At 43.7% G+C, this 25,789-nt stretch overlaps 1 protein-coding gene across 9 annotated transcripts in view; it reads left to right on the top strand.

The window, feature by feature from the left end:
- Nucleotides 1-25,789, top strand: part of ATP2B2 (ATPase plasma membrane Ca2+ transporting 2) — a 407,966-nt gene continuing 382,177 nt past the window's right edge. For 4 of the 9 annotated variants that reach the window (XM_063164432.1, XM_063164430.1, XM_063164426.1 and 1 more), the window contains exon 1: nt 1-75. The gene's annotated coding sequence lies outside the window, so the exon portion shown is untranslated. The remainder of the gene's footprint in view (nt 76-25,789) is intronic. The other 5 variants (XM_063164425.1, XM_063164424.1, XM_063164418.1 and 2 more) reach the window with 3 other exon arrangements.

The raw sequence follows: 25,789 nt of genomic DNA, 5'->3' as shown, positions 1-25,789 counted from the left end.
CCCGGGCGCTGCCGCCGGTGAGGGGACAGCGCCGGCCCCGCGCTCCCGGCGGCTCCGCTCCGCTCGCCGGCCCAGGTAGGAGCGGCGGCGGCGCCCCCGGGGCCGCCCCGAGCCGCGGTGACCTTGAGGGGGCGGCGGGAGCGGAGCCGGGGCCGAGCCCATCCCGGCACAGCGGGGCCGGGGTAGCGGGATGCGGCCGCAGGATGCGCTCGGGCGGGGATGGAGGCGGCTCCGCGGGGCGGGCAGCGGCTGCGGGAAACCTCTGCTCTCCGTCCGGCCCGAGCCCGGAGGGCTCTCGGGGACGGGAATGGGAGCGGGTCGGGAGGCGGCGGTGGCCGCGCTGTGCCCCGGCCGGGGGCTGGGAGGCGGCCGCGGAGCCCCACGCTGCCCCCGCCGCTGCTCACAGAAATATGAATTGGAGAGAGTCATAACGAGGTGTTTGCCCGCAGCCCCGCTGCCCGGCGGGCTGATGGAAGGAGAAACCCTCCCGGGAGCGCCCGGCTCCTGCCGTGCCGCTGAGCTCCGCTGCGGCCGCGCTGGGGCTTTTTGGGTTTGTCTTCTTCTTTTCCACGGGGGGATTGAAATGTTTCACAAGCAGTAGTTTCCAAAGCCTGGCAGTACTCCAGCGGAGCGTCTGGAGCGGCCGAAAGCCCGAGGAGAAGGCGGCGGGAGGGAACTTTGCCCGGCCAGGTGCCCGGGATGCGGGCTGGGGTGGCCGCTGCAGCCCCGGCCGCCTCCACCTGGGCATGGATGCCGTCAGGATGTGCTTTCTAACCCCACTCGACAGAATCGGCTCCTCTGCTGAAATCCTGGTGCGGAGACTGTGCTGGAAACGTGAAATGAGGGGCACTGTCTCCGTTCTGTACCTTTGAAAGGCCTCCTGTATTGTAGGCAGAGAAAATCTCTTGTTTGCTGAATTAAACTGTCCCAAAGTTTATTACTTTCTGTGTATTTCTTGCTGACTCTTTTCGCTGGTAGGTTTTTTTTTTTTTTTTTCCATCTTACTGTTCAGTTTTATCACATTACACCAACCCGATTCTGTGCTAATACTTTCTTTACTTTCTCTTTAATTCAAGCGTATTTTGTAGTAAAGTGCTATTTGAGAAGCATGGGTACCAAGATAAGGTGCTGGGAAGATAGGCAAGCTGAAAGCAACGAAGAGTAGGGCTTGACTGCTCCCAAAATAAGCTAAAATGTAAGTTTTTAACCCGTGTGAAAGTTGATAGTGCTGTAACTCAACTCCCCAAGAGTAAAAGGGAATCTTTTAAGGAATTCTGAGTGTGGCTGTAGATACTGTGAGCCCTGGTTATGTAAGCAGTGCTTTGAGTGGCTCTGCACACACACACGCTGTCATGTTCTCAGCAGCACTTTGCTTCTGACCCTGTCCCCTCACCTACATGGGACTGATTTTCATGTGCTGACTCAAGCAGCATTCAGCATTTTCATGACTTTTCTGTGGAGAAGAAGTGGTTTGTCTGTGGTATCTCGCTAAGAAAGCAGCTCAGCATTCTCTGCAGTGACTTCATGGTCTGACGTTAAGCTCAGTTTTCAAAGTGAGCATTGCTCTTCCTAAAGCAAAATAATATGAATTAAATGCTCAGTTTAGTGTCAATATTAACATAGTCACTTTAACGCTTTGTGGAATGAATGCAGGATATTCTGTTACCTTGAATTCCTATTTGATACCATCACCAGCACTGTTCTTTGCCCGCATGCTGTAAATCCAGGACCACAACCCCTTGATTATCCAGGCTGTTGGGTGTGACATTGATCCAAATGTCTGGCACGTCCCTCTGTCCTGTAGGCACACAGTTTGGGGTGGTTGGAAGTGGGGCTGTGCCCCATCCTCATCCCCAATGGGCACAGCTGTGGCAGTGACCCATCCTCATCCCCAATGGGTGCAGCTGTGGCTGTGCCCCATCCTCATCCCCAATGAGCACAGCTGTGGCTGTGCCCCATCCTCATCCCCAATGAGCACAGCTGTGGCTGTGACCATCCTCATCCCCAATGGGTGCAGCTGTAACTGTGACCCATCCTCATCCCCAATGGGCACAGCTGTGGCTGTGCCCCATCCTCACCCCCAATGGCTGCAGCTGTGGCTGTGACCCATCCTCATCCCCAATGGGTGCAGCTGTGGCTGTGACCATCCTCATCCCCAGTGAGCACAGCTGTGGCTGTGCCCCGTCCTCACCCCCAATGGGCACAGCTGTGGCAGTGACCCCTCCTCACCCCCAATGAGCACAGCTGTGGCTGTGACCCATCCTCATCCCCAATGGGCACAGCTGTGGCTGTGCCCCATCCTCACCCCCAATGGGCACAGCTGTGGCTGTGCCCCATCCTCACCCCCAATGGGCACAGCTGTGGCTGTGCCCCGTCCTCATCCCCAATGGGCATAGCTGTGGCTGTGCCCCATCCTCACCCCCAATGGGTGCAGCTGTGGCTGTGACCCATCCTCATCCCCAATGGGCACAGCTGTGGCTGTGACCCATTCTCATCCCCAATGAGCACAGCAGTAACTGTGACCCATCCTCATCCCCAATGGCTGCAGCTGTGGCTGTGCCCCATCCTCACCCCCAATGGGCACAGCTGTGGCTGTGACCCATCCTCACCCCCAATGGGCACAGCTGTGGCTGTGCCCCATCCTCACCCCCAATGGGTGCAGCTGTGGCTGTGACCCATCCTCATCCCCAATGGCTGCAGCTGTGGCTGTGCCCCATCCTCATCCCCAATGGGCACAGCTGTGGCTGTGACCATCCTCATCCCCAGTGGCTGCAGCTGTGGCTGTGACCATCCTCATCCCCAATGGGTGCAGCTGTGGCTGTGCCCCATCCTCACCCCCAATGGGCACAGCTGTGGCTGTGACCCATTCTCACCCCCAATGGGTGCAGCTGTGAGCAGCAGGTGAGCAGCATTGAAGGTAACGAGGCAGGGGCACTGACCAACCAGGGAAGGGAGCAGAGGGCACACAGGTGCAATGCATTAACAGGAGGGGATAAAAGGCTGGGCTGAGAACAAGAAGGGCAGTTACTTGCAGCCTTCTGAAGTGGAATGATGTTACTGTGTGTGGGCAGACCCCTGAAGCCTTCTGAAGTGGTGACTGTTTGGGTTGAAACTTTCTGAGTTTTTTTGGAGGTACTCTTTGTATTGTGGCCATCTCTGCTGCAACATTATCCCACCCTTATTCTTTAACCATTCAATTGCCTGCTTTCTGATCACGCTAAGTATATTTTTAATGTTTTTGCCAAGCTCCATAGGGAGATAATGGTGATATTTATATGGTGTCCTGTGGTGCTGTGACCTCCATGGGTTTGGTCTGGAGGAGTGCAGGGAGGAGGCTGAATGGAGACCTATCGTAGCCAGTGGGTTGGGGTTGGTTTGGCTTCCCCAAAGAGGTGTTGGGTGTTACTGGAGATGCCTCAGGTCTCCCTTCCTGGCCTTTGTCACTGTTTCAGAGGGCTCTGAGTCTCCTCTATGTCCCATGTCACATACCAGGCACCTCTGACAGTGTTTGCTGCCTTTTTGGAGCTGCCTGAGTCAAACCTGGTGCATTTGTCTGGCTCCTTATCCTTGGTTATCCAACAATAAAGCACCTTAGGTCATTCACCACAAAAACCTTGTGATGTGCCTGGGAAGTTGGGCTGTTTGTCTGAATATTGATAACCCTCAAAGTGCTTGGAGTTTATCTGCATCAACAAAACCTGTGTATTCTGGTTATTGTAGGCAGTTTAAAGGGGAGCACATGAATTTAAAAAGGACTTTCTGATACTCAAAACCCTCTAAAACTTGGATTGTAACTTAAGGATAGGTTCAGGACTGCAGCTGGGGAAAAGTCATCTGCAGTGACCAGAGGAAAAAGCAGAGTAATTGTACAAGAGAGAAGTGATTGTTTTAGTGGCAGTCTGATGGGAGATGATAGCAAAGGAGATAATTGGGAACAGAGTGGATGTTTACATTTAAACAAAATTGTGTGTCTGCTGAAATCTTTTGAAACAAATGTCTGAACAAAGCTCAAACTTCTGGTGATGCTTATCCTTGGAATGTGTGTGTCAGGCATAAGAATTCAGTTTCCAAACAGCTTTACATTTAATGTACACTGTGCAGGAAATGGTTGCAATTTGCAAAGTTCACGGTGGAACTTAAGCTGTCCTTGGAAAGAAAAAGTTTGTAAAAAGTAAGTTAAATAAAAATTTTATGAATAGAAGTGGCAAATGCAAGAGGACAAGTAGCTTTACTTATCTGAGACAAAAAATATAAGATACTTGAGAAAGGAAAAGTGAGAATGAACAAGAAAGATGTGTGTGTCACAGGATGGCAGAGGTGACAGCAATGAGTGTCACAATTGCTAAGATCCAGCTTGGTCTCAGTATACTCGTGCTACAAAATTTTTGGTTAAATCAGAATGACTTATCTCTGAAAAAAATGTTTATAAATGGACTTATTTAGCAGTGAAATATTTCAGACTTCCATTTTATGGGTGTGACCAATTTTTCACATCTATGTTATCTGAGGCAGCATTTCCTAAGGGGTGTGTGACTCCCATATTGCTGATGGCCCCAGATCCAGCAGCATGGGCTTGTATCCAAGGGTCATCATGTAAAAGGCTGTTTTTTCACCTCTTTTGGAAGTTATGCTCAGAATCCTTGACTATTTTGTAACATCCAAATAAAACAACTGGTGTGCTGCAGGGGCGCCCTCCACACACTGGAATGTAAACCAAAAAAGCTTTAAATATTTCTGGGAGGCAGAGGTTGCTACAGCTTTAATTAGTGCAATAGGAAGTGTGTTTGGAGAGTTCATTGAACACCTTTAGCTGTGCAGAAAAGGCATTTCTGAAGAGCCTGCTCAGGTTAATGCCCTCTGTGCCTCCAGAGCAATTCTCCTGTGGATGCTCATTTATCTGCTCCCAGCCTTTCTCTCCCCTGACCCAAAGCCTTGCACTGCTGGGTTTTACAGTCCCTCCATCACTGCTGCTCCCATTCACACCCCCAGAACTGCTCAGCTCCTGAGGCTGCCCCATTTGGGGTGCCAGAGGCTTGGGAAGGCAAGGTTGGGGTGCCATGAGGGAGCAGCAGCAGTGGGGCTGTGTGTGGGGCTGCCCAGTTGCCATAATACAGGGACCTGTGTTTGCACAGTGAGTTTATTCCCTGGGTGGTGGAATGCCTTTAAAAAGTCTCAGCAGGGAGGGTGTTCAGAGCCAGACCTGCCTGATTTCATTGGTGCTCCGAGGTGTTTCTGCTGTGGGATTGTGTAAACACAGAAACTGGCACAGGGGCTTGCATGTTCATCAAGGAGTGATGCTAATTGTTGAAGGGATGGGGTTTGGAGCTGCAAGGCTGAATCACTTTTCCCCCTCACACTCCAGCAGAGTGACCTTGGATGCACATTTCAAGTTTTGAAAACCTTGTGTGTGTTGTGAAGCCAAAATAATGCAGCTGTCTCTGTTCAGAGTTTCTATTTCAAAGATTGAGAAATCATTAATTCCACAGTGTTTGGGGAATTGCCTTGAGCCTGACTTATTTATTAAAAAGGCTCAAATAGCTTGTATTGAACTTATGAAAATTATACCTCCTCTAAAATCATCCATCAGGGATGAAGATTGCTCCAAGACACTGCAGCTGCTGCTGCCCACTCCAGCTGCATCTCCTCATGGGATGCTTTAGGATTCAGGAGTTTACTGGTGAACAGGATTTCTCCTGATGCTTTATCAGTGATCCTCATGCCCAGCACACTCCTTTTGTTATCTCATGATGAGCAGGAGATTCCAAACCCCTGGATAGCTTTCCTGTGCAGAAAGAGTCACCTTGAAAGCATTTGCTGATCCTGTGGATTCTGTCCTGCTTATTGAACAGCCATTCTTCATTAGGGACAGTAATTCCCACTGATGGGAAATCTTCCATCCTGGAAGGTGTGATTGCATTCAGAACAGCTGAAAATACAGACAAAACATGGCAATATTTTAGATGATCCTGCATTCCATTTTTTGTGACTCAGGTAATTTGTTGACATTTTAAAGTTTTTTTGTACTGCTGTTGTTATTTAAAGAGGTTAATACTGTGTAAGAGGATTGAAATAATAGGAATTGTGTTTTCAGGGAATGTTCTCTGTAACCCATACTGGAAACTCCCAATAGCTTGATGATGGGTTCCTAGAAATTATCCCAATAGGCATTTCAGAATATTTTTAAGAAGAAGTATGAATGAGGAGATTTATGATAATCAAGATATGCTATCATCAGTTTTTTTTTGCAATTGCTGAAGCTTAAAGTAATTAGCAGAAAAATTAAGAATTACATTTTTTGTCATCTGATGAAAAGGATATGTGCATTTTTAGGTGCTGGCCTGCAGTTACAGGAAAAGCACAATGGAAGTTTTGAGAAGAAATTTCATTATTTAAAACAAAGTGATGGCATTATTAAGTGTATTTACAACTGCATTGAATTTGTGGCCTTAGGTTCAAATGCAGTGTTAATGCTTTACTTTAGTCTACAAAATCTTCATGCTCACCAGCATTTTTCCTCATGTGTGAAGTATTTTACAAGCCTTAAATCAGGTCATGTGAAGAAAAAATAGAAGACTGGCCTGAGTTTTAGCCTATAAACAGTAGAAAATAATTACACGAAGACGAAATGTTAAAATTCTACCTGGAAAAGATCTATTCCACATCATTGGGTTTTTCTTAATTACAGGAGGTGTCCAAAAGCCCTGACAAGAACTAGGCCCATTTTTTAGTTAAGCTTGAAAATGTCACAAGAATCAATCTGGAAGATGTAGAACGATTCTTCTAGAAAGGTTAAATACTCTGAAAAATTAATGTGTTATCTACAGCGGCCCTGGTGGTTCTGTGTCAAGTGCTAAAGGATTGGAGAGCAGCAGGAACAGGGAAATGCCATTATGGGCTGTGAAGGTTGGTGTTAATGGGTGTGTTCCCTGCAAAGACACACCATTACACTGCTTTTTGTGTCACCCAGTGCTGCTCCCCTCATATTTCCCCTTGGCACTGCTGACATTTATTGCTCCCCAGCTACATAGGATGACAAGACAGAGTTGCATTTACTGTGAATTTTCTTGTGATTTTTTTTTTTTACCACTCATGTTCTGCAAGTTTCTGGACAGTGGAGAAGAATGGAAAGGTTACTGTGTGAGTGGCAGCCCTGTTAGACATCCTGGCACAAAATATGGCATTTTTAAAAACACCATTATACTGTTTTTTACTTATAGTCACCTGTGGCTTTTAGAACCCTTCCAACAGAACTCAGCTGATTTCTGTTTAGTGTTTTTCTTGATGTTAAGATTTGCACTTGTTCGGCTTGCACTTCACTTTTCAACAAGTCCATCAATGCTTCAAGTTTGAATTCATTCTAGTTTGAATTTTGATCTTGTTTTCTTGTGGTTGGAGATGATATGAACCCTACCCGTTTCCTTCACAAAAATTTTTCTCTCCTAGCATTTTTTAATGTATGCACTGAGTTGTGAGATGAATTCCATTGGCAGTGAGTTTTAGCAATCACTTTTAATTTGGGTGGTTGTTTGGTTTTTGATTTTTTTTTTTAAGAAACCACACCCACTAAACTGCAATTTCCTATCAGTCCTTGCATCCCATGAAAATACCATGTTGGCCAGTTACAGAAAGCCTTACTGCAGCCAGTCTGGTACTGGGGTTTCCCTCTGTAGTAGCCCAGTCACCTTATCAAAAAGGAAATGTCATTGCTTTGATGTTCTGATTATTTTCAGGCACTTAATCCTTGAGGTACCTCCGTGGTGATTTAACTTGTTCCAATTTCCTCTGTGGTGTAAAAGGGAGGTGGTTGAGTTTGCAGTTTCTTCAGTTTAGCTTTGCTGCTCCTTTTGGAGCTGCACACTTGGAGTTTTTGCCTCTGCACTGTCCTTTGGGAGCTCTGCCCTCCCCCTGTGCATTATTGAATATAATAGCTAATGTTTGGGGATGGCTTTGGGTAATTCCTTAAGTACTCTGGGGTGAACTTCATCATTCTCTAGCAGACTGAGTGTGTCTGGCTGCTTTTGATACTTTTTAGCCTATTCTTTCTTCAGGCCTCTGGTCCTGTCTTCCCCGTGAAAATCACTTTAGAAACATTTTTGCTTTTCATTATCCTTTAGAAGGAAACATAAAAGAATATGAAGGAAGTACTGAATGCTTCAGCTTTCTCTTTGCCATCTGTTATTTTCTCTCCTTTCCCATTAAATACTAGAGCCTCTGCTTATTCTTTTCTCCCACTTACTTCTGTTGTATTTATAGATCCTTTTCCTATTGCCTTTTATGTCCCTCATTAGTTGTTGATCCTTTTGTGTGTTGGCTCATCTGGATCAGAACTGAGCAGTTTGTGCCATTCTAATTCTTTGTTGAATGTTCTTGTTTCACCTTTTGTACAATCTCTTCTGCAAGTCAAAGCCTTTGAAGGTTCTGGGTGTAACAGCCTCTCCCAGTGTTTCCTATATTCCCCCTGCACTATTTTATACACTTTTCATTGGTCATTGTCAGTTTGCCTGAATTCCTTGATCCTCCCTTTAAGAGATGTCACAAATCGTTTGACTGAGTTTGCTGAAGTTGCTGCCCTGAATTCCACTTCTTTCTTGTGCTTCCTTTCAGTGTGTCACTGGTCAGTTCTCTTTGCTTGTGATGATGCTCACTTGAAATGTATTGCTGCCCTTAAGATCCCAGCCAATGCTTTCCCTTAAATCAGAATAAAATGCAGCTGCAGCCTTAGCAGTGCTTCCATGCTCAGCCCTTTATCTTGTTAGCACAGCTCCAGCTTGGTGATATCCTGAGTTTCCTCCTCAAGAAAAGACTGAAAAAATGCAGGTGTGTGAGGGCTGTGGCGTGGGACGGGAGTACAAACTGTGTGTGTTACCTGCTTTGTTAGGGGACATTTTGTGTCTCTGTACTCTTTACTTGTCCTTGTGGGCTGTTGTTTCAGATTTAACATTCAGCTGTTACAGAGTGCACATAACCTGCCTGCTTCAAGGGTTAATTAATCACTACTTGTAAAGCTGCTGGGAATTTTGGATAGAAAATGCTGCTGTAAGCACAAAGCTCTGGTCGTACGTGTAAGATATTTGTAGTGTTATATGTAGTATAATAAGAGCATTAAAGCCATTTACTTATGTATAAGTGAAGTGTGATGTGTTCTACACATACACAACCAAGTCTATTCTGTACATCAAAATATCGGGTTTTTTGCTGCTGTTCTTGAGGACACCTTTCTGAGAACCTTTGCATTTCAAGTAGGAGAACCTGCCTAGAACCAAATGCCCTGTAGCTAAAATTTCGTCCAGTCCTAGGGAGAGAATGTCTAGACTTAGTACCAAGGGCTGTGTTCTTGTAAAGTAACATTTATGGCCTGATTGTCAAATAAGTTATTGATAATGCAGTGGGAAGGCTTAATACATTAAGGGCAGGATTTTTAAAAAGACGAGAAATGGAAGCCAAATGGAATTTTAAGTCTTGTTGGCTTGTCGATGGGATTTGTGCATCCCTCGGTTGGATGTTTTTGAAAATAACGCTGCAAATTGGTGACTAATAGAGATCTTTCCATGATAATGGCTTACAAGTTACCATTAATAATTCAGCTGGAGGTTATTGCAGTTGGGCTCAGTACCTCCTGAAAGTGGTGAAAAGCTTCTCTCTGTGATTTTAGTGGCTTTGGGTTATTGGGCACTCTGATGAAATAATGTGCTTTTGAGGGATGATTTTGCCCCTTTCAATGCATCTTGGCAGTCAGAACGGAAAGTCACGAATTACAGGAGAAATGGATGCTGGAGCCTCCTTTAGTGCTGTTCACATGCCAATATTTTCAGGGATGTGTAAGATCCTGTCCCCCTGAGCTCGGGAGGAATCAGGCAGAGCGAGTTTCTCAGTGGAAGATTTCCACAGGCAGAGCTTGACAGTGGATTTCCTTGGGAAGTGGCTGTTCCTGCTGTGCAGCACAAGTTCTGCATCCCACAGCTCTGTAATCTCTGCTCTCCCTGTAATCTCAACCCTCCCTGCATCCCCCTCCTCTTCCTGCATCCATCCCTTCCCGTCCCATCCTCGCAGCCCCAATCCCATCTCCCTGCATTCCCACATTCCCCCCATTCCATCTTGTCCCATCTCCCTGCATTCCCCCATCCCATCTCGTCCCATTCCCTCATTGCCCGCATTCCCCCCATCCCATTCCCTCATTCCCCGCATTTCCCCTATCCCGTCCCATCTCCCCGCATTCCCGCATTCCCCATCCCATTCCCGCAGCCCCTCCCCGGCACAGCCGCAGCCGCCGCTGGCTCGCACCGCTCCCTCTCCATCCTTCCCCGTCTGCCTCTCCTCTGTCCCTCCGTTCTCCACACCATCGGCACGGATCCTTTCCCTGTTATCCATTTCCATTCCTCACCCTCCGTTCCCGGCTGCACTAACCCAGGGCTGCCGGCTGACCCCGCCGCTGTTCTCCAGCCGGGTTTTCAGGGATCCCAGGAGCACAGCTTTGGGTTATCTGTGTGTAAATACTGAGAACCTGTGTGTGTTTTTATGGGGAACACAAGATCTGTAAAACAACAACATAGATATATACAAAATTTTATATAAACACTATATATATAGTGTTTTTATAAAAGCAGATGGAGTATTGTGAGATTTCTGAGATGTGGATTTTTTTGTCTTTATACCGGTATCTGTGAAAAGACATAAATTAATCAAAACGAGGATTGGTGTGAACACGTTCATTAACACTGAAAGATGAGCTGATAGGTCCGGATGCCTCTGCAGTGGAGAGATTTATTTTTCCAAGTGGAAGCACAGAGGTGCTGGTGTTGCACTGGAGTCATTGGGAAGTGTTTCGGTGTTTTCACTCGGTGCTGCTCGCAGTCTGCCTCTGCAGCAGCACGGGCTGCTCAGCACTGATGGCTTCTCAAGCTCAGTGAAATCCTGCCTCAGACCTGACTCTGCCCGAATTTCTCTGTGGAACAGAGGATTGCACAGCAAAGGACACTTGGGGAAATTGGAATGAACATTTCTGGGTGCACACATCAGTGTTTGGTTCCTCTGTGGGTGCTTCAGTGCTGGGGTGGGTGGGATTTTTCATCCTGTTATTCCATACAACTTCTGGCTTCATGACTTTACTACCATTCAGCCTAACTTTGTTTTCTTTTTTTGCATATTTCTGTGTAAATATGATGGAAAAAAATATGTAATTGTGGAGGAGCTTCTAATACCCATTCTGATTTGAAACCTGTGACTTTTGGAAGGAGATTGCAGCCCTAAAAGGTTTGCTGTGTGTGAGGGGAGGGCATAGAGTAGGAAAAGCCATAGGATGGCTTTAAGTGTGGAACAATAAAACCGGACCAAAAAGCTCGCTATAAATAGCAGCCTGGTCCCAGCTCAGTGAAGTACTTAAGCACATGCCTAAATCCCTCCTTGTTCAACAAAGCACTTACATGTGCACTTGAGTTCTGCTGGGATCGAGCAGTGGACATCAGGCCTGAGCGCTGGGTGGGATTTGGGGCTGTGGGGGCACACAGACCCAGAGAAGGGTGGCTTTTTATAGGGCATTTCTGACCCCAGAGAAGGATGCTTTCCCCCACAGCCCCTGGTGTGCTGGGAGCCTTTGTGGGTCAGTGCTTTATAGGGAATTCCTGATGCTGTATACCGACCAGTTAACTTGGAGAATGAAAGTGTTGCAGAGCAATTGTGTTCTGATATTCCGACAATTGTGTTCTTGTGTTGTTTGCCAGTTGATCAGAGTTAATGACAACTGCTGCTTTTGTGATAGTAGGACCTGTATGATCCACTGAAGTGAATTTCCATTTTCTTTGCACAACTGATGCAGTGAGGATTTTCCTCCTGACATCAGAGGCAGCTGCACTCAGGAGCTCAGAATTGGGTTTCTCCATCCAGGTATCCCAGTTAGCACTCACAAGGAGTCTTCAGGTACATCTAAAAACCATTTGGATCTCAGTTTTAAAGTTACCTTCACAAGATCTCTTACAAAGGCCTAATTTCACAAAACATACCATCTCTTTTCTTATAAGGAAATCCACTTTACCATTTCAGTATTGCCCACTATTCTACAGGGATCCTGACTATTGACAGCTATTTTTAGTCATCTTATCTCTGGAAACGCTCCACAAAAATTCCACAGTGGTTGTTGTGGCTGGCTGGATCCATCAAAAAGTGAGAATTAAAAACTGTATCTCAATCATGTGAAAATAATGAAAATACAATATATCCTGTTTTTTTAACAGCATGGACATTTACAGCGAAACAGACAATTTTTTTTTCATTTGTAGGAATAAGAAGGTTCTAAAACTTAGATTTCCACTGAGATGGAAGCTTCAGTGTGTCAGTCCCTCATCAGGGATTCTGAGGTGCAGATTGGCTTTTGAGAAAAAACCTGCCCTGAGTCCCTGCTCTGACTGACAGTGCAGCTTTCACATCTCAGATCACTCCAAGTTAATCAGCCCAAGATTCCCCAAATGCATTTCAGAATATTGGTTATCTTTCACCTTCACAGCTGGGATAATTCTTAAAAATTTTCTTTCCAGTGGAAATCTGGTTGAACTAATGAGTGGTTGGACTTTTGATAAAGCAAAGGTTTGACTAAAAAATGTTTTGATAAAATAGAGCTACCATAATGATTTAGTGGAGATATATATATATATATATATATATATATATATATATATATATATATATACATATACATATATATATATATATATATATACACACACACATATCTGTCAAATGGACCTGGAAGACCACTTTCAAAAATATTCTTTGAAGAATTGTGGCTGTTTAAAAAGAAGTCTGTAGAGCCCAAGTCATATCTGGTGCTGATTGTCAGTCACAGTGCTGGGGCTTTGTTTGCTTCACTGTTTCTCTGTTGAGCAAATCTGTGTACCTGTTTTGTGGGGGTTCTCTAAATCTCCACCAGGAAAAGCACACTGTAAGAATGGTTAATTCAAATGTTATATGTTTGAGCTGATTAAAGAAATTCTAATCTGGATCCTTATGTAGGAAGTTATAAAAGGCTTTCATAATTTAAACCAGATCAAGTCTATAAAGTCATAATAAGCTCATGTAAATCTCCCCAGTGTAATAGTTGAAAATTTTTCAATTCTATAATTAAAAACACCCCTCTGTAAATATTTGAGTGAAAGTCCCTGGTTGCTTTGCGTTCTGTTTGATTAGGGCAGGTTGAGGAAGGGCCATTTTGGGCTGGTACAAATCCCATCAGTGCCAGGATGGGCTCTGGCTCCACGGGCTGCCCTTGGCACTTTGAGTTACACAAAATGGGCTTTATCCCTGTGAGCTTCAAACTGGGTGAGTGGCACTCTCTGTACCAGGGATGAAAATGTCTGTTAGAAACGGGATCAAAACACCCAAATCAGGCTGCAGAATGACACACAACTTCTGTTAAAATTAATGCAGTTTCACTATGGGATGTAATTAAGCAGGTTGGTGGACAAGAAACTAATGAGCTGATCTTGGTGAAATATGCAGAGAGAGTAACTTCCAGTAGGTTATTGCCAGGGAAATGACAGATTAGAATGGAAATAAACTGATGAAGTGTTTGATGGTCTGATGTTGAAATGTGCATGCAATGAAGCAAAGGAGTTCTGCAAAGTATAATTCTGTCAGGCTTCCTCTTCGCTGAAAAGAACTGCAGCATTTTTAATTAAATGTTCTGGAGCTGTTTTGTTAAAGCTTCATGGCAAATAAATTCTTTCATTGTTTGGTCAATGGTGGTGCCAGAGGCCTTCAAGTCTTGCCTCCAGGAGAAGGGAAAATATTTTAAGCTATATATAAAGTACCATTACTAATTTTCAATACAAAAAAAGTTCATAATTTTTATCAAGAAAAATTATCCAAGAAATGGAATTGCCTTCTGTTCCTTTTAAGGAAAAAACCCATTTTTCAAAGACAATTTTTTATGTTTTAGGTAGTATTGTGAACAAAGCTGAACAGAATGGTCATGCAAATTTGGTTAACAAAAATATTTAATAAAGGAAAAAGCACTGGGGAAACATGATCAGTCATTAATTCCTTTGCAGTGCCTTATGTGCATTTTTTTTCTGCAGAAAGCTTTCAGCTGACTTTAACCTAAGCAAGGCTTCATCACCTGGATCCATCCTCCAGCTCCTGGGGAAATTGAAATCCAATTGCATTGTGCAGCAGATTGGGGTGGGTCCAGTGATCAGCTTGCAGGGCAGTGCTGAGCTGGGGCTTGGCTCTGAGTGCTCCCCTGCCCCAAATCCAGGGCTGTGGCTTCTCCCTCCACCCTTCCCTTCTGTCCCAGACAAACCTACAAGGGAACCTGGAAATGCACACCCAGGGCTGAGCATGGCAACAGCAGGCAAAGAGTTCTGAGAGAGGAAGATGGATCTGTCAGCTCGGAGCAATTTATGTGCTCGTTCCCAATTCCTCCTGAGCGTGGAAGGCAGGTTTCCTCTGGCCACACTCACAGCTCCTGTGTGCCTGTGCCGTGCTGTGGGGTTTAGGATGGATGGCAGCTGTTTGTACTCATTTTCTCATCCTCATCCAGCAGCTTTGTAGATGTTGAAGGTGCAGTGACGGTGCTCAAAATAGCTTTGGTCTGAGAAACTCAGTGTATTAACAAGTTGGTTTTTTTCTCTCTCTCATTAATATATTTTTTTTCCTGTTCTGTTATCCAAGATGCTCTTTTAGCACCACCAGGGATGGTAGGAATTGAAGTTCTTCACAGATTAGTCCAGCTGTGGAAATCTTTGCTGGATTCATAGAAATAACACAACACTGTTGTTGTTAAATAACATGCCCATATAAATAACATATAACATGCCCATATAAATAACATTTGTTATAAATAACTATTGATATAAAACATTCATATATCTAAATAACTATTCATATAAATAACATTTGTCATAAATAACTATTCATATAAAACATTCATATATCTAAATAGCTATTCATATAAATAACATTTGTTATAATGATCTCATACAAATATTCATATAAATAAGGTCAAAACATATATTTAAATACATTATACATTAAATATATGCTTCCTAAGATGCTTATTAATATGCACAATAATGTCTTGGCTTTCTGAGGGCAGATAGGTTTTTGTGTGTGTTGAAGCAGGAACTACAAGGAAGTTCTGTGAAGCACTTCCTATCTATAAATATTTGTGAAACCCTGTCCAGCTATAAATAGGAAGGCAGGCTGGAGATGTGATCTTAGGAGACACCAGATTCAGTGGGGATGGTGCTGGGGCTCTGGAGCCAATGAGGCACCAAAGAGATGCTTTTTATAGATGGGTATTTGGCCCTGATGACACACACAGATTACTAAATTGATTAATTTTCTGTTTCTGGCACAAGATTTTTCTCTGCATCATCTCCATCATACGTGATGTTTTCCTGTAAGTTGTAGTTCCTGGAATCAGATGATACTGCAAAAACACATTTTTATTTTTTTGACTTTGACTTTCCTTTTAAAAAAATCCTTTGTAATTGTGTAGAAAAATGTTTTGAAATGCCTCAGATGTTGACTTAAAAAGAAGCAAACCATAATTTTTTCCTCCTTCTTCCTCATTTTTATAAGGAATGACCAGATTAGGAAATTTTTAAAATTTCTTGGTAATAATGTCTTTACAAGTTAATTCTGGGGCTGCTTTGGAAGTCAGTTCTCTGCTACAGTAGTCAGCATTAATACAGATGCATGAAATTCCTAGAGTGTATCATTGCCCTTTTAGTGTTCAATTGAGAGTGAAAAATAGCATTTAAACTCACTGGGGCAGGAAGTGCAGGAAGGTGGAGTATCCAGTTGCCAGCAGGTTTGCAGACACAGAATCTGTGTCAAATAATACACTTGACAAAAGTAGCTGAAAATGAAAAATCTGCGCATGGAGTTGAATCCTTGGTGTGCTCTGTGGTGCTGTTGTACTAGAGCAGATTACAGAAATCAAGTAGGAGCATTCAGAATTTTCCTGTATTTAAAAAGAAAAAAGAGAGCTCTTTTCTATAGAAATTAAATCCCAAGTTCTGTTAGATAATCTCAAACTTAGTATTGAAGCCCCATGAATAAACCATTCTTATCAGCTGTGTTACAGGGAATTTCAGTGGGATTATGGCGAGCAGAAACTGGGGCTGGAATAAATCATCCAAACAGTAACTCTTAAACTTTCAGAGGATTCACCTTTTAAAAATAACATTTTCTATATGCAAAATGCCTTTTAGGGAGCAATAAGGTTATAAATTAGATAGATACTATAGGGACTCTGTTCTGGGCAGCCTGGAGGGTGGCAGATCCCAGCTGAGCTGGTTTTCCAGCACAGCCTGGATGATTTCTGTGTGGGTTTGTGCCACAAACACCACAAGGATCCCTGCAGAGGATCAGTGCATGGGGGTCTTTGCACTGGGAGAAGTTTCAGCTCTGATGTGTGAGGTGGATGAAGGAATAAAAATTGAATTGTGCTCCTTCAGAGGAGTGTGCAGGGAAATCCTCGAGCCTGCAGTTCCTCCCAGGTGAGGGATGAGTATCCCTCAGCATCCAGCTTCACTGCCCCTGACCTGCAGCACTGGAAACTGGGAAAAAAAATCAGGATTTGGAAAGCTGGGATTGAACAGGAGCTGAGTATTTACCTGAGGCAGCCAGGGCAAGTGAGGGAGATGCCCTGACCAAGAGAAAATTGGTGATGTAAGATGGGTGGAAAATGTTCTTTGTTTTTGTTGTTTATTTTTTTAAATCTCAGCTCAGATAGAAGATAGCCCAATTACTCCAATAACTGGATGAAAAGAAAAATAAGGTCAGATGTTGAGAATTGTTTGAAAATGTCTCTATTGAATTGTTGACATGAGTGAATTCTGAGGAGAGTAAGAGGAAGAGGCCGCTGATGAGGCAAAGCCTTCTCTGGCCATCATGCCTAAAACTCCACAAAAATCCCTCACAGAAGCAAAGGGGAGTGGCAGAGGTTTATCTGCAGCTATTTTTGGGCTGGGTTTTCTTTTTCCTGTGTAATTGAAGATGGGCAACTGCTTCAGAGACCTTTGTGGGAGAATGACAAACAGAGCTGAAATGTGTGCATTGCAGTTTCTCTCCTGTCTGTGTGTCCAGACCTACTCCAGGTATGGTTTTTCCATTTCTTCAGTGCTCTGGGGACTGCAGGCAAAATGCAGATAAAGGCACATTCCTGAGTGCCTTTGAACTGGATGGGCATGCTTGATGTCTCCTCACTGTTCATGTGCTTTGGTGTTTCTCATAAATCAGTGCTTTTCATCAGAAAAGCAGAAGTGTTTTTCTAATCTGGTAGTTTATAAAGTCATCAGAAGGTCTGCAGCATCAATTAGCAATCTACTGCCATGTTCTTGCATTGGATAAATGAAAAGTAATAGGAATAAATGTTATCTTTGACAAATAATTAGTATATAAAGTATAAAATGGACAAAATATTTACCTGAAAATAAGCACTGTTACCAAGAACATCAATATTGTCAGGCAGAGACATTAGTAGTGTGTGTCAAAATAACATCTTAATTACAAATGGCTTTTAGGGAACTTCAGTGTGTTGTTCTCCTTTTGCCCACCCTCCTGATGATGAGATCTTCTGTAGTTCCCACAAAAAAGCAGAGAAGAAAACAATTATTCAACAGCAGTAGGGTGGGAACATGGCAATCAGGGCTGAATGCAATTCCAAGCTATTGAATATATAACCAGAATTTTCATACATCTTATCTCTAATGGTGACCTGATCTGAGTCTGTATGATGGACAGCCTGTTTCTCCCTCCTTAACAGTTCTTGCAAAAATAAACTCCTTTCAATTTCTGCTGTTTAGAGTGCATTAAGTACCTTTACTTTTCAGTGTAGTTCCTCTTTATGTAGCTGTTTTGCAAGATGAGCTATAAACATTTATAAAATGTAATTATAGAGACGTTTAATTGCTGTATAAATAAATGGGTTTGAAGACAGACACAAGAATTCTCCATGGAGTCACTTATGGTGTGCGTTGACTCTCAAATTGATTTTTCTGGGTAGGAGCAACTGGCTCAGAAGTGCAACCAGTCCCAGCACAGCAAAGCTTTAGGGGTTGCTGTAAATCTGTCAGTGCCCTTTAGCAAAGTTTGTAACCTGACTTTGGTTTAGTGCTGCTCCAGTCCCGTTGTTGACCCCACGGCAATAATTCAAAATGTTTCACGGCATCGCGGGCAAATTTAGAAATGCCAAATTTTCAAGGAAATGATGGGAATGAGAAGAGTTATGGCTTGTATGAGCAGAGGGGATAAACCTCTATGGAAGTGTTCAAATGACCCAAAGGCCTTATGAATTACAGCTGCCAAGGCAGGACTGTGCTGTTTGAAGAGTTACCAAGTATTAATTGCAAACTTCTCAACCGTGAAAGATTTAGGAGAGCCTAGAACCTGGTGCATTGGGTCTTGCTCTTAGCTGATTTTCCCTGTCTGTTTGATCTGGTTTTCAGAGCTCTTTGATTTGGCCAAGATAAGTGTGTGTGCACAGAAAGACAAAATCATTTAATTACCATTCAGGGTGAGTGGTGCATGTGTACATGCACATAAACACACACATGCTGTCCTCAGTATCCTCTAATTACTACCCAGAGCAAATAATCTTCCTGTTTTCTGTGCCCTGGGGCACAAAAGGAATGTTTTCTTCTTTTGGTTTGTTTTGGGGGCAGTAGGCTAAGTGTTTTTCTGGAAGATGTAATTTCATGTCTGAGCACAGAAACATAGTGGAAGTGACTGTGGAAATTAGCAATACATTACACTTTCTTGGCATTTGAATATTTTGTTTTGCATGAGATTGATTTGTGTGTCTCCCTTGCATCCTGCTAAATGCTTGGCATTTATATATACAGCACCATGATTAAAAATGTTATCTTGCCTAGACACTATAGAAATATTGTGCATATTTATTGTTTGCATGTGGGTATGCAGACTTTTGTATATGTGTATCTAGATTTCTGTTTTTCTTATCTGTTTTGGGTTTTCACATTTTTGGTTTTCACATTTTTGTTTCAAGGCTATTAACAGAAAGACTAAATATAATAATCTCTTATGAAATGCCAAGTTTGGCCCTTTCAGTGGGTAAAGGGACCTTGGCCAGTTTACCAGTAAATAGATGTTTAAAGCAGAGAACTAAAAATAAGATTAGAAAGTGATCACTAATGGGCATCCTGTAGGCTGAGCAAGAGACTACAGAGACAAAAATAATATTTCTGTGGTGCCTGAGTACCACTGCAATAAAAATGAGTAATGACTGAGCTGCTGTCTCATCCTTGGAGGGGCCCTTCCCCTGCTGGGCTGGGGGCTCTTTGTGGGACTCCTGCCCTCTGGGGACTGCCCCTGCTCTGGGTAAGCAGGAGGCTGCAGGCTCTGCAACCTTTTAGCCTTGCTGAAATATTAATTCTCTTCAGCATTCCAGACTATGCACAAAGGAACCAAAGTACAAATGCTAATTGACGGGGAAGGAGGAGGCTGTGAGAGAAGAGCTCAGAACTTTCTACACCATGCAAACCTACAGCAGTGTTGGTTATTTTCTTGTCCCTTCTTTAGCTGTTTCCTTGGCCCTTTTTTTTTCCTCTGGATTCCTCACTAAGAGCTCAGAGACTGGAACCTTTATATTTTGCCCTTTCACTACTATAACTATTTAAGAATGGCTGTTCTTAATAATGGAAGTCCTTTGCCTTAGTAATCCCTGCTGAAGCTTTGGGTTTGAGAAGGTGAATGCTCCCGAGTCCTGGAATTTGGTTTGTCCTGGAATTTGGTTTGTCCTGGAATTTGGTTTGTCCTGGAATTTGGTTTGTCCTGGAATTTGGGTTTTTCCTGCCAGCACAGGTCCCAGCTACTGACCATGCTCCTGTGCTCTCTATGGGCCCCTGCAGGATGTCAGTGGATGATTTTACCCAGCTGTGAGGAGCAGACTTGCACTCCACACTGGACTGAAATCCCTGTGAATTATCCCTCAGATAAAGTTGGTAAATTTGTCTGCTTTCATATTCGTAGTGATTGAAACAAAAATTTTGAAAGAAACAAAACCAGAATTGAACTGAAATGACAATTAAAGGGTTGTTGGCAAAAAACTGCATAAGGATTTGCTTTTCAGCTTAAAATATTTACCAGCTCAATTAAAATGAAATGTTTTCCAGGCTTCCTTGATTTTAGGTGAATTTTGAAATGAAAACACGGTAAAAGATTTTAACATGAAATATTAAATTGTCAAAAAAGAAGCATTTTGCTTGGATTTCAAAGTGAGATCTTTTACATTCTGCAACTTTTGCTCTCACATTTTTTCCAGCTTAGCCTCTTGCTCAAATACAACTTAAAGGGGAAATTGGTTCTAGCCATGACCTCTCTCCCCTGCTCTCCCCAAGACAACCCTGTTTTTTCCTGCTGGCTGTGTTATCACTGATCCCCCTGACTTGTGCACAACGTTCCTGTGCTAAGTGGATGCCATCTGTGGAGTGACTTGCTCTCTGCTGAGGTTTTCAGTCGGCTGCAGCTGGACTTCTCAAGACAGCTCAGCCCATTTGCTTCCAGCAGGCTGCTTGATAAGTGATATGGACAGCCCCTGCCCTAAGTAGTGAAAGAAGGAAAATCGAAGATGTCTGTATCTGCTTGTTCATATTCTAATTCTCTAAATGGATTAAAAGTCTAAAGGGTGTATTATTTTTAGGTTCATCAAGAAAAGCACACATCCATAATTCAGATTACAGCAGACCTGTGCTCTGTGGCAGGGGCTTTCATCTGAAATAAGTGCAGCTATTTCTTCATGCAGGACATTTCCCACCAGCTGGTTATTGCAGTAGCTGTATGTGCTGTTTATGATGTGTATAGGAAAGGCAACATATGTGCTTTTATCTGATAAATAGTCTAAAAGCTTTGTTTGTTTGTTTGCTTTACAGTAGTTAGAAATTCTGCTGTTGCAGACTTGGATTAAAATTGCTTAATTTTGGAAGAAATACTTAATGAAAAGTGGCTGGAATTAAATTTCAGGTGGTAGAGGATGGGGAGAGGTGCATGTACAGAGCTTCAGGCTCCTCTTGTGCACCAGTGACCACAGTGCTTGGTGGCATTTCTGTCATTTGCTCTGGAGACTTCTATGTTAATGCTCATCTGTTAATTTTAATCATCATTCCTGGTTTTAAATGCAAAATCTTCCTGCTTTGATCTCCAGGCTCTCCCACAGCCCTGCCTAGCATTGCTCTTGAGCAGGCTTTTCACAGGCCAGATACGATTTGTCAAAAAATCAAGAGAAAATGTCTGCCCACAAGTTTCTCGTTTGCATATTCATCTGGGCATATTCCTGGCTCAGCCTGGGCTTCTCGTTCTTTTCCTTTCATTAAAATCTTCTGCTGTGCAATGAGCTCATCACAGCACTTCTCCTCTCCCTGTTCCTTCTGGGGAAGAATTGCCTGTGTAAATCACTGAAATGGCATCACTGATTGCCACAGTCTTGTAATGTAGCTGCAACTCTAAGAATGATTCATCCTTGGATCTGCTCAAGGTCTCCAAATATGAAAGAAAGGAGAAATAGTTTGAATTATATAGAGAAAGTTCTGCTGGGAATTCTCCACACCCCTTGGAGCCCCCTGACTAACTCCTGCAGGTGACCAATATTGTCTATCAGGGTTCTTTTACCCAGCCTTCCAATTAACTTTGCCTCCCAGTGATACATGGGAGAAATGAGACCAGAGTTTTGCTGGTACCTGCAGACTCTGCAGGTATGTTTTACACCGAGATCCAAAAGAAAAAGGATTTTTATTTTTTCATATTTGAACTATCACAAGAAAGGCAAAGGATAAATTACTTTTCTAGAAGACTGAATTAGAATTTACTTCAGGAAATATTTCCCAGACACCTCTAGGCCTGACAGAGAGGAGGAATGACTGCCAGCTCTATCAGATAACCCAGAAAATGCCATGGCAAAATGCTGCTGCCATTGCCTCTGTGTTGGAAGGCAATTGCAGAGAATGGAGCGACAGGATTGTAAGGGAAGTGTAGAGGAGTTGTGTAATCTCCCCAAACCCCACAGTCAAACAGGGGAAGCCGTCAGAAAAAATCCCTGGCATGAGTGTGTGGTGGGCAGTGAGAGCTTGCTCTGGAAAATACTCATACACTTCTTTTCCATGAGAATTGGAAATAACCCTCCTCTAATGTGCCACCCTGCTGGAAGTGCCTCAACACACAACACCTACAGAGGCAGATTTAAAGACCTAAAATTCTCAAAAGAGCTTTAACCAATGTCCTTTACTTATTCTGCAGAAGTTCTTGAAAAATGTAAATGCATTTCCTCATATTCCTCTGCCTGCAAACTGAAAAGAATCCAAAATTTCACTGCCAATATAGGAGAGAGGGGAGAACTGGATCTGAGGCAAAAAAAAAAAAAATGTTTTGGTGAAATAGGATTAGTTCTTAAATCTCAAAAAAGCTTGTGGAGTCATGCAAAACAGAAAAGAGAGGTTTAGCCTGCATAGAAACAGAATCACATGAGTGCAATATCATTCCGACTTTCACTCATGTGACGTTTGGTTGTTGTTGGAGACAAATCTTGGAGAAAAGAAGTACAGTAGTTTTTATAGATAAGGAGCTCAATTTCCTTAGGTTCTTGCGGAACATGAAATACAATTATTGCAAGAGGGCTGGAGTGGGAATATGGAAAATACTCTCCTAATTTGGCTGCACGTGTGTTTTCTTTGAACAGTGAGTTGTTCTTTTCTTGTTTAGGGGGATGTGTGTTGATTTGTGAGCTCTAACACCAGGTGCAGCGTGTGCCACTGCTGCAGCTCCATCAGGGAGTGACAAAGCACAGGGAAAATGAGGAGCTGCCATAGTGAAGATGAGTTTGAAAAGTCTGATCCTGGGGAGAGTGGCTGGAGAGAATGAGATTGATTTGTTTGTATATGGGAGCTGCACAGCCCCTTCTGTCATTTCCTTGCAGACTCTTTGAATAATTGTCCCCATCCAGGAGCGTGTGGAGGGCTGGATCCATGGCCAGCAGCACCTGCAGAGTGCTCAGTGTTTGCTGGGCTGAGCACAAGAAGGAATGAAGGATACAGAGCATTTCCTGGGGCTCAGCTCCTCTCACTGCTCTGTTCTCCAAAGGAGTGCTCTGTGCCTTTGGGCTCAGGAGTGGTTTGTGTTAACAGGCTGCTCGTTGGTTTTTCTTGGTGTTTTTATAAACCTGGGGCTTGCCTGGCATAAAGTTTACTGCTTCAGCTTATTCAAAGGAGGCATAAACCCCCCCACATTCTGCTTCCTCAGGCTGCTCGGTGTGGGTCGTCAGTCCTGCTGGAGCTGGTCTAGATAATGCAGTCAGGGATAGCAGAAGTCAAGTGGCAAATTTCTCATGGAAAGGTTTTTTCTCATGGAAAGGTAATTGTCCCAGTGCTGCCTGCAGTGCCTGAGTGCTGAGCCCTGTGGCAGCTGTTGAAGGCACTCAGGTTTTGCACAGGGTCAGAGCTCGGGTGGGTTTGGGGTCAGTGGTACAGGTGCCACTACAGCCCTTCTGTTCCCTTCTCTGCACTTGGATTCTCTCCAGCACAACCTGTGTAGGGTTTGTGTGCTGATTCCTTCCCCTCCTCAGAACCTTTATGAGGAGAAATGAATGGATGGCAGCACTCTGAGGCCTTCCAGGTGTTGTGGTTGAAAATGTTCTGCAGGGCACACTCACCGGCTCCTCAGTGTCCTGTCTCTGTAATTGAGAGAGCTGAGCTGTTCTGCTGTGTTTGTGGTCCTGGCTCACACTGGGAGTGACCAAAGAACATTCTGGTCAAACATGTCTCAGATTGGGCTCAGAAGAAACAGGAGAAAATGCAGGACTCTCAGTCCCATAAGGCAAATTCTGTTTTAACCCCTGGATGAAAATGGTGATCCCAGCACTGAATTCTTCCCTCAGAGCCTGGCATCCAAGCAGGGACACAAGCCATAACCATTCCTTACAGCTTGTACCTGGCCTTTTGGGCCACTTCCAATGTGACAAAAGTCCACATTACAAAAAAACACTCCCTGGGTGCCTTTTCCTTCCCCAAATTCAATTTTCACTTGCACTACCAAGGATTCAACTTGGAAACATTTTTAATGGGAAAGAAATAATACTCTGATGGCAATGTGATTTTTTTTTTCCTAGTGCGTTTTACCACAGTCTCCTAAACTCTGTGGAACTCTTTGCACAGCTTCTTGTTGTTTTCTAGTCATTCATAATCTGAATAATCTGTTGTTTTGCCTTGTCTCTGGTGCTAAGGCAACACCACAGCAGATGGAAGGTGATGTCTTCTGAAATCTACTCTCAGAGACAGTGAAAGTTAATGTTCCTCTTGAGTTCTTCTCCTATCATTACCTGATAGCTGCTATTTTGCTGATGCAATATTTTTTCTATAGGAAAATGTCTATTTTTCTACAATTTTAGTCTATAGGAGATTTTTTTTTTCACCAGAAACGAAATACAAATAAAAAAGTGGATTGAGGCAGTATGGTTAAAAGGGGAAAAAATGTTTTCTCTGGTTAATAATTCTTACAGAAAAGTAAGTTCAGCTTGAAAGAATCACTGCTGGGATGCTAAATGAGTGTTTTATTTAAATGAAGTAATGCCACCAGCTATAAATCTCTTGGTGGCTCTGCCTTGAACATTTTTCTCTTTGGGTAGATATGACTGATTTCCAGAGGCAGGAAAGGTTTATTTGCATTGATCCCACAGTGCTGACCTCAGTGCCATCAGCTGTGAGTTTAATCACATCCATTCAGATGGATTTCACACAACCAACGGGAAACTTTTTCAAACCCTACAAATACCGAAGCTTTCCTTACTCTTCCTACAAAGAACAAATAGGGCTGCAGTGTTTTTTATAAGGGTGACAGCTAGAAGTCCCAGTTGAAATGTTTTTTATTTTGTAGTGGAGAAGTGATGCTGAACTGGAGGGAGACACAGGTTGGGGTGTTTGAGGGCTCAGACCTGAGAGCCCTCACTGCCCTGGCGGGAGGGCAGAGCCAAATTAGATTTAATTTGTCTCTCATGGGCCATGCTCTGCTCTCAGCTGACCCTAGTGTTTGAAAACTGAGGATGCTAAAGAAAAGGAGCAGTAATTAAGATCCTGTGAATGAACAGGTTTTCTGTGCAGCAGATTGAAGGTGAAACCTGGCCAGCAATGTGGGCAGAGGGGAGAGAGCTGAGGGTAAAGCAGCCATGCAGCGCCATGTGCTTCTCTGGAAATGCTCCCTGGGATGTTCAGAGAGCAAACAGGGCATGGGCAGAGAGCAGCAGCATTTCCAGCCCCACACAGGTGTCAGCCAGGGCACTAAAGCACAGAGTGCCTGTGCCTGGGGAGGATTTGCCTTTAATCCCTAGAACAGGAATTTGAGTCATCATGGTGAGCAGAAACCAGCCTGGTGAGCTGCTGGGGTCTATCAGAGGGGTAATTGCTCAGAACATGGAAAAATAACATTTGAAATACCAGGGCAAAGCCACGGAGGCAGTGTTTGGCAGGCCATGTGTTTATGCACTGATACATGAGCAAGCACTTGCTGCCAGTGCTCATATCTGGCTTCTGAGGCAAGGAACTGCCATGAAAAATCAAAACACTCCAAAATTCTTCAAATCTAGGTGGTAAAAGACTTTATTTCACTGAGTGATCTAGAATAGGGAAGCAGGCTTGTTGCTTTCACTCATTAGTGATTTAAGTCAATCAGAGCTGAGTTGATTTGGCTCAGAATTTCACCCAGGCCGCTTTTCCCTCTCCCGCTGGTTCCCTTGCCCCTGTTCGTGGTGCTCTGAGTGGAGAGAAAAGGCTTTGGCACCCAGCAGGGGCAG

This window comes from Melospiza melodia, chromosome 10, assembly GCF_035770615.1.
Source record: "Melospiza melodia melodia isolate bMelMel2 chromosome 10, bMelMel2.pri, whole genome shotgun sequence".
In the NCBI taxonomy this organism is placed as follows: domain Eukaryota; kingdom Metazoa; phylum Chordata; class Aves; order Passeriformes; family Passerellidae; genus Melospiza; species Melospiza melodia.
Note: the sequence above shows the minus strand (reverse complement) of the source record. Positions and strands in the feature narration are given on the sequence as shown.